Raw genomic sequence first — 9,963 nt, 5'->3', positions numbered from 1 at the left:
GGAACAGGTGACTGTCCCCTTATCTCTTGCTGCTTCTAGGATTCCCTCCTTCATTTTAATCTTGGCTAATGTAATTATGATGCGCCTTGGTGTGTTCCTTCTTGGGTACAACTTCTTTGGGACTCTGTGAGCTTCCTGGACTTCCTATTTCCTTTGCCAGATTAGGGAAGTTCTCCTTTATTATTTGCTTAAATAAGTTTTCCACTTGTTGCTGTTCCTCTTCCCCTTCTGGTACCCCTATAATTCAGATGTTGGAACGTTTAAAGATGTCCTGGAGGTTCTTAAGCCTCTCCTCATGATTTTGAATTCTTGTTTCTTCATTCTTTTCTATTTGGTCATTTTCTTCTTGCTTCTGGTCCACTCCCTTGATTTGAGCCCCAGTTTTCTTTCCATCACTATTGATTCCTTGTGCATTTTGCTTCATTTCACTTAGTGTAGCTTTCATTTTTTTAATCTAATTTGTGACTAAAATCAACCAGTTCTGTGAGCATCCTGATCACCAGTGTTTTGAACTGTGCATCTGATAGGTTGGCTATCTCTTGCTTGCTTAGAAGTATTGGCTCTGGGGCTTTGAGCTGCTCTTCTGCTTGAACCATAATGTTTTGGTCTGTTCATGCCTGTTACATATGAGGGGCAGAGCCTCGGTGTTCACTGGGGTGGGGCAACCCAAGTCACTGGGTGGTGACACTGTATATTGGGGCGGGGTCAGAGAGGGAGCGATGGCACTTGTTCCTCTCTTTCCTGCATTTTGGTCCCCTCTGCCACTTTCTATAAGCAAACTGGGCCCTTCTGGAGCTGGCTCCTGGGTGTGTGGGCTTGTGTATATTCTAGGATCCTGTGGGTCTCCCCAGCGAACTCTCCTGTGAGGCTGGGAGCCTCTCCCAGCTCCTTAACTCCTGAAAATTTTTCCAATAAATGCTTTTAGGCTTTATTTTCCATTGCTGGGGCCCTGGGTTACACGGTCTGTCTCACTGACCATTTTTAAACCTGCCTGGTTTGTCTGCACACGAATGTATGTCCAGGGTCAGCCAGCCACCTTGTGAGCCTTACTGGGTTTTTGTCTCTGTGCCCACCCAGCCGGGTCTGGTAATCACTGCCTTTTCCTGCCAGGACCCCTCTCCTCTGGCCACTGACTCCACCCCTCTTACCAGTCTGGATGAATGGCTTGTTGTTGTCGGACTTCTGTACAGTTCAATTTTCTGTCTGTTTTGGTTGTGTTTTTGTTTCTAAATCTTTGTTGTCCTTACATTTGGTTGTGCAAAAAGGTACAGTATTTCCATCTACACCTCCATATTGGCCAGAATAAGACATCTTTTTAAACACGGAGTTAATGTGTCAAGTCTGGCTGGCTTGCCCTTTCCCTGTTGGTCATGTATTGAATCCTTTGGGAAGTTTTGTGCATGGAAAAATAGGTCAATGGGGCTTTTCTTCCCTCCAGGACACAGCCACGGCCACATACCATGAGGCTGACTTGTTTTAAAATACATAGCCCAGAAGCTGGACAAATGGCCTTTGTTTGTGCAAATTCTCTGTGCACTCTCAAAGGTCCTTTATTTTCCATTTGGAAGGTTTCCTCCTCCTTCAGTTGTTTAACATCTGGCTTGAGGGAAGGTCCTAATTGCTTATTGGTTCTCAGCCTTGAATTTCAGTATCTTGCTATTCATAGAAATTCTGGCTCCCATGCAACACTAGACTCTTTATGGAGGTAAATCCTTACTTAAAAACATTCTCTTTTGAGAAGCATTGTCCTGTTGTTTCTCCTGCCCTTTTACTGTTTCACTTAGCTCCCTGTACCTAGCAAACAGTCTCGCTATTTGTTAAATAAATCAAAATATTAAACAAAAAAATTTCTATTATTAAAATTATAGTTACATTGAAAATGCAAATTTTTCAGGAGTCTCTTATTGCCATAATTATTTTCTTCTTATTTTTAAGACACTGTCAACTCATGGATGTTACAATGTCCATGCACAATAATCAACTTTCTAGCAACCCCACTGTAAGCATCTTCTGGGAGCACAGTCAAGTAAAAGTGAAAGTTTGAAGTGTGGATGGGATGAGTGGAGAGACACAGGTCTGGGGGAGACTTGTGAAGGCAGGAAAAACCTAAGGAAGTGAAGAGACATCCCTCCCCTAGTGTTTTGATTTATTCTGTTGGAAGAAACTCTCCACCTGCCAAATTGTATATGTCCAGGGTCAAGATGATAAGGAGAGGATGAAGAGAAAGACTTTTGACTCATCAACAAACCAGGCTTGTTTGTGCTCTCTGCCTATAGATGTTCAGGCTACCCATATCCTCACATATGTTTTTGGAGCAAACCTTGGGATGGTCATGCCAAATGGGAAAAGAGCTTAAACTAAGGAGGTTTTAGTGGCAAATTTTAGCTATATCACCTTTTAAAGCAAGCTCTGTCTCTCCTAGGAAACTGTGCCTAAGCACTTCTTAGTTCTTCAGGGTGGGATACAAAAGCTTTTCCAAAGCACAACCATTAAGAATAAATAATACATAAAGCAGATGTATGTGTTTGTTTTTAATAAAAAAGGCACCTGTGTGGCATATGTCATTGAAAATCAAATCTATTTGGAGATAAATTTTCCTTTGGTGTGTGTTAAAGAGTTCTATATATTAACAACTTATTATTTATATGCTAATGAATGAATGGAGTTAATGAAAACCATTTCACATAGGAAAGAAGGATAGATGGTGTGCAGATTATTTGAGAAAACATCTGAAAACTGATGGCAAATTCTTCTATTTGTTAAGATCACACAGTGGGATGACCTCACTACTAAAGGATTCCACCAAAGCAAATGATGCAAAGAAGCACTCTGTAAATGGCCTTTTCCTGCTAAAGAGTTTCATTTTTTTAAAAAAAGCCCATTAGAAGCAAATAAAAGCTGTTTTGTTTAAACTGGATCTTATAGATTTCAATAAAATGCAGTCATTTAATTTTTTTTCTAAAGAATTACATTTGGAATCATGCATACTTTTGTAAAAATTGCTTTAGAGGGTGAATAAGATGGCAGAGGAGTGAATGGAAGTCACATTAAACTCCTCCCAGGACAAATCTGGAATTGCACCTAAATTGTGGAGAAATCGCCTGGAACAAACAACCGAACTATAGCTAAAGAGAAGCCTTATAACCTGAGACAGACAGAAGCATCAGATTCAGTACAACCTGACTGGTAAGAAGTTTGGTGGAGACTTGAGAAGACTGGCTGGGTGCCCATAGGCAGCAGCACCAAAAGGATAATTAAGTGACCTGCTGAATCCCCCTGAAAAGAGTGGGATCTAAATCTTAAGCTGGAATGCCCAGCCTAGACAGAGCAAAAAAAGTACACAGATAGCAACCAGTGGCAAAAAGTGGCAGGGTTGCTCTCTGCCAGAAATGGATGACTGGAGACTCAAAGAACCATTTAAAGGACCAGCACACAAATTTTCATTTGCAGCCACTTATCATGGCTCCAGCAAAGGTAGGTGTAGAGTGGGCTAGAGACACTTGAAGAGAGACTGGGGATGGAAATTTTGGGGAGACAACAGAGAGAGTAGCCACTGGGATTCCAGTGCTGAGTCATCTCCCATACAGCAGCAGTCATGGCAGTCAAGCAGACCACTCCTCTCCAAACAGCAGCAGCCTGAGGGGGAATGGAGGGTAAATGGAGGCAGTCTGGCTTCCTCAACCAGGCATCTTGACAACTAAGGAAAAGAGTTTCCCATGACCTTGAGAATGGTCCTGATAATCAGTGTTCCTTCAACCTTCAGTGGGCTCGCATGTGCAGAATCTCACTATGTTATACAAACTCTTTTGGGTCTCTGCTGGGTTTGTTTCTTTCTAGTATTTAAGGGACTCACCACTGAGTGTCACACTGGGGGACAGACGACATGCAGAGAGACATGGAGTTTGTACCATGCATGAATCCCCCACCCTTGAATAAAAGCATGTCAGACCTCCCAACAGCTCCTTGAATATTCTTCCGTGCGTCGAAATCTCATGAACCTGTCAGGCCTTGAATGGTTGAAACACAGGAAACAATAGCCCCACCCCCAGGGAAGATTCTGACCTGGCCCTGTGGTGCTTGAGCCTAGCTGCTGACAGCACAGTGACTAGGTTAAAAACTGAAAGAGTCAGCCACAGACAGTAGATTCCTGGCAAAGGAGGAGCAGAGTAGAATAGAGTCACTTGAGGAGAGACTGGGAACTTGGAGGCTTTCAGGAGAGAACTGAGAGAGGGGTCACAGTGATGAGTCATCCCCCATAATGCAGCAGCCATCCTGCTCAGGCAAATCACTCCCCTCTGAGCAGCAGCAGCCTGAGAAGAAACAATAGCCCTGACCCCAGGAGGAATTCTACCCTGCCCTATGGTACTTAAGCCTGACTGCTGAGCACAGAATGACTAGATTAACACCTAAAGGAGACAGCCACAGACAGTAGATGCCTGGAAGTCTCAAACAGGCTACATAAGGTCAGATGGTCTCAACATCTGACATCACCAGAGGCATATCCAGAAAGAAAAAAAAAAGGTAAATACTAGATGCTACCAAGATGAAATCTACTGTGGTCTTCTAAATGATTTGTGACATTTTTTTTCCTGCATGGCTTTAATATTCATTTCTTGACCATCAAGTTTGTGAATATAATGCCTTCTTCATTCCTTTTTTTATTCATGATGTATTTTATCTTTCTCTCTTCACATTGCTCTGAGTCCCAAATCATTAGTTCTCCACCCACTACCCTCTCAAAATTACTTTTCTTTCAGGAGGTCATTTCATACTCACTCTCTTTTCTTACACTAGTTTAATCTCTTTACGCCCTTATTAATATTGGTTCATTTCCTGTTGATTGGAATTGTGGGAAAGAGTTATTTTTCCCAGTGTGGGTCTGTTAACTGGACATCATGGTTTTGTTCTGGCTGCACCTACACAATAGCATATAACACATAGTGAGCTGAGTGAACCTCACTCAACCAGCTGGAGGGAAGGACCCACCAAAGAATGGCCCAACAACCACCCAAACCCAATTACATCTAGAGAGCAAAAATAAATGGCATAAAGGGCATCCCAAGAGCATCAATTTAAGGAGATCGGGGAGAATGGCACCATTGAATCTCACAAGTCTTCTACCATAGAAGACCACACCACAAAGTCAGGGAGCCCAAACAGATAATATTAAGAAGCAGGAGAAAATAAGAAAAGTCTCACAAATAATGGGAGACAAAGACATAACCCCCAAAGAAAATAAAAAATTCTCAGAAAGAATGCTAAATGAAATAGATGCAAGTCAATTATCAAATACTGAGTTCAAAACAATGGTTATCAGAATTCCGCCAAGATGGAGGCGTAGGTAGAAGCACTGTACCTCCTTGCACAACCAAGTTTAAAAACAACAAAGTTTTAGCAACAAAAATGCAGCGAAACCACAGAAAATTGAACTACACGGAAGTCTGACAACAACAAACCCTTCAGCCAAACTGGTAAGAAGGGCAGAGCCAGGAGCAGAACGGGGTCGGGCAGGAAAGATCCACCAGCCCAACCCGGGCATATGACCCAGGCATGCTGGCGGATCCCAGGTGTGGAGTAGCAGGCGGACCCACTGAGGGCGCAAGGCAGTGGACTCACTGAGGGCTGGCCACGGTCACACATTCATGAGCAGATAAACCGGTGAAGGAGCGAGCAGTGAGACAGATTGTGCAGGCCCCAGTGGCGGGAAGGGGCAGACGGGACCACCATTGTCCCTCTCTGACCCCGCCCCCACATACAGCATCACAAACCAGTGACCTGGGGGGAGGCCTGCCCTGGTGAATACCTAAGGCTCTGCTCCCCATACCTAACAGGCACCAACAAATCAAAACATGGCTCAAGAACAACTCAGAGCCCCAGAGCTGATAAATCTAAGCAATGAAGAAATAGCCAAACTTTCAGATGCACAGTTCAAAACACTGGTGATCAGGATGCTCACAGAACTGGTTGATTTTAGTCACAAATTAGAGGAACATATGAAGGCTAAACTAATTGAAATAAATGGAAATGCACAGAAAACCAATAGTAGTGGAAAGAAAACTGGGACTCAAATCAAAGGAGTGGACCAGAAAAAGGAAAAAAATGACCAAACAGAAAAGGATGAAGAAACAAGAATTCAAAAAAATGAGGAGAGGCTTAGGAACCTCCAGGACATCTTTAAACACTCCAACATTTGAATTACATGGGTACCAGAAGGGGAAGAGGAACAGTCACTAGTGGAAACCATATTTGAACAAATAATAAAGGAGAACTTCCCCAAGCTGGCAAAGGAAATAGACTTCCAGGAAATCCAGGAAGCTCAGAGAGTCCCAAAGAAGTTGGACCCAAGAAGGAACACACCAAGGCACATCATAATTACATTAGCCAAGATTAAAATGAAGGAGGGAATCCTAGAAGCAGCAAGAGATAAGGGGACAGTCACCTGCAAAGGAGTTCTCATCAGACTGTCAGCTGATTTCTCAAAAGAGACCTTACAGGCAAGAAGGAGCTGAAAAGAGGTATTCCAAGTCATGAAATCCAAAGACCTACAACCAAGATTGCTCTATCCAGCAAAACTTTCATTTAGAATGAAGGGACAGATAAAGTGCTTCTCAGATAAGATCAAATTCAAGGAGTTCATCATCACCAAGCCCTTATTATATGAAATGTTAGAGGGACTTATCTAAGAAAAAGAAGATAAAAAATATGAACAGTGAAAGGACAGCAAACTCACAGTTATTAACAAGCACACCTAAAGCAAAAACAAACTAAGAGGACAACTAGATCAGGAGCAGAACCATAGAAATGAAGATCACATGGAGGGTTAGCAACAGGGGAGTGGGAGAAGGAGAAGGGGGGAGAAGGTACAGAAAAGAAGTAGCATAGATGGTAGGTAGTAAATAGATAGGGGGAGGGCAAGAATAGTATGGGAAATATAGAATCTAAAGAACTTGAGACACGTGGTCATAAACTAAAGGGGGGAGTGGTGGCGGAGGGAGTGTGCAGGGGGAGGGGAATGAAGGGGGGAAATAGAACAAATGTAATGGAATAACCAATAAAATATATTTAAAAAATGGTTATCATGAAGCTCAATGAGCTCACTGAGAATTACCAAAATCTACAGGGCAGCTGTGAGGAACTTGCTGAAAACTATATCACCATGAAAAAGGGCATATGAACAATTAACAGGAGCCAGGAGGAAATGAAAAGTACAATTTCTGAACTAAAGAACACAGTAGAAGTAATGAAAAATGGCATAGATGAAGCAAAGAATCAAGTCAGAAAGCTGGAGGACAAGGTAGAAAAAACTCCCAGAAAGAGCAAGAAAAAGAAAAAAGACTCAAAAAGAATGAAGAGGGGTTAAGGGAACTGCAGGACAGTATGAAACATAATAGCATCCACATAATGCAGATGCCAGAAGGAAAAGAAGAGGAACAAGGGGTAGGAAAACAGTTTGAATAAGTAATGATGGAAAACTTCTCTGATTTGATGAGAAAAAAAGTCACACAAGTACAGTAAGCACGGATGGTCTCAATCAAGAGGAACCAAAAGAGGTCCACTCCAAGACACATCATAATTAAAATGGCAAAATTCCAAAACAAAGAAAAAATGTAAAGACAGCAAGAGAGAAACAGGAAGTAGCATACAAGGGAACCCAAATAAGGCTAGCAGCAGACATCAACAGAAACACTACAAACATAAAGGGAATTGCAAGAAATAATCCAAGTAATGAAAATCAAGGCCTGTAACCAAGACTACTCTACCCAGCAAGGCTTTCAATTAAAATGGAGGGAAAAATAAGAAGTTTCCCATATAAAAGAGGCCTATAAGAATACATCTAAATCAAACCATCACTACAAGATATGCTAAAGGCACTGCTTTAAGATAAACAGTGAAAGAGACAGAAACACAGGTACAAAGGTAGGTAAAATGGCAACAGATAAATATTATTACTAATAACCTTAAATGTAAATGGATTAAATGCTCCAATCAAAAGACATAGGGTAGCTGAATGAATAAGAAAATGTGACTGGTACATATTTCACCTACAAGAGATCCACATTAGAAAAATAAAAACTACGCAGACTGAAAGGGAAGGGTTAGAAAAAATATTCCAAATGAGCAGGCAGGAAAAGAATGCCAGGGTAGCAATACTTATATCATAAAAAATAGACTTCAAAACAAAGGCTATTAAAAAAGACACAAAAGGAAACTTCATAATACTCAAGGAAAAAATCTGTCAAGGAGACATAAATATTATAAACATATAGGCACCCAACATAGGAGCACCCATATATATAAGGAAAATCTTAGAGGACTTCAAGAATATATAGACAGGAACACAATTATAGTATGGGATTTTAACATCCCACTGTCAACAATGGATAGATCGTCTAAAGAAAATATCAACAAGGATATTGTGGAACTGAATGACACATTATATCAAATGACTTAACTAATTATATATATATATATATATATATATATATATATATATATATAAACTTTCATCATGAAGAAGCAAATTACACAATATTTTCAAATGCACATAGAACACTCTCAAAGATAGTTCAAGTAATAGGACAAAAGAGAAGCCTCAACAATTTCAAGAAAATTTAAAACATATCAGGCATTTTCTCAGACTTCAAGAGCTTGATATTATAGACCAACCTCAATGAAAATATTCAAACTCAAATTCGTGGAGACTGAATAGCATGGTATTAAGCAATGAATGAGTTAATAACAAGATCAAGGGAGAAATTTTTTTAAAATTCTAGAAACAAATGAAAATGAACACACAACAGTCCAAAACCTATGGTACACAGCAAAGGCAGCACCGAACTGGAAGTTCATAGACATACAAGCCTACCTAAAAAAGATGGAAACATTTCAAACAACCTAACCCTACATCTATAAGAACTGGAGAAACAACAATAAACTAAGCCCAGAGCAGGTAGAAGAAAAGAAATAATCAATATCAGAGAAGAATTAAATGGCATAGAGACCAAAAGAACAATCCAAAGGATCAATTAATCCAGGAGCTAGTTCTTTGAATAGATAAACAAAATCAACAAGCCTTTAAGCAGACTTATCAAAAAAAAAGGGGAGAGGACCCATATAAATAAAATTAGAAATGAAAGAGGTGAGATTGCAAGTGATACTATAGAAATACAAAGGATTGTAAGAAATTACTACAAACTGTTACATGCTAAGAAATGTGAAAACTGGGTAAAATGAACAAATTTCTAGAAAGATATAATCTTCTAAAACTGAGTGAAGAAGTACAAAGCCTGAACAGATCAATAACAGTTGGTAAAATTGCAGCAGTAATCAAAAAACGTCTGGCACACAAAAGCCCTTGACCAGATGGTTTCACAAGAGAATTTTACAAAACATTTAAGGGAGAGCTAAGCCCTATCTTAGACTATTACAAAAAATCTGAGAAGATGGAAAACTCCCAAACTCTTTTTATGAGGCCAATATACTAATCCAAAAAACCAGATAAACACATAGCAAAGACAAAAAACTACAGTCCAATATTGCTGATAAACACAGATGCTAAAACCCTCGACAAAATATTGGCAAACCGCATCCAGCAATGCATTAAAAAGATCACACACCATAATTGAGTGGAATTGATCCCAGGAGTCAAGAATGGTACAATATTCACAAATCAATAAACATAATACATCACATAAACAAAAGAAAAGACTAAAATCACATGATCATATCAATAGATGTGGAAAAAGCATTTGATAAGGAAGAGCACCATTTATGATACAAGCACTCAACAAAGTGGGAGTAGAGGAACCATACCTCAATATAACAAAGATCATATACCAGAAACCTACAGCCAACATCATATTCAATTGACAAAAATTAAAAGTTTTGCCATTAAGATCAGGAACAAGACAAGGATGTCTGTTTTCACCACTTCTATTCAACATAGTATTGGAAGTTTTAGCC

This window comes from Artibeus jamaicensis, unplaced genomic scaffold (genome assembly GCF_021234435.1).
Source record: "Artibeus jamaicensis isolate MK-2021 breed Jamaican fruit bat unplaced genomic scaffold, CSHL_Jam_final contig_468, whole genome shotgun sequence".
NCBI classification, from domain to species: Eukaryota; Metazoa; Chordata; class Mammalia; order Chiroptera; family Phyllostomidae; genus Artibeus; species Artibeus jamaicensis.
The sequence above is the reverse complement of the archived record's forward strand: the minus strand, read 5'-3'. Positions refer to the sequence as shown.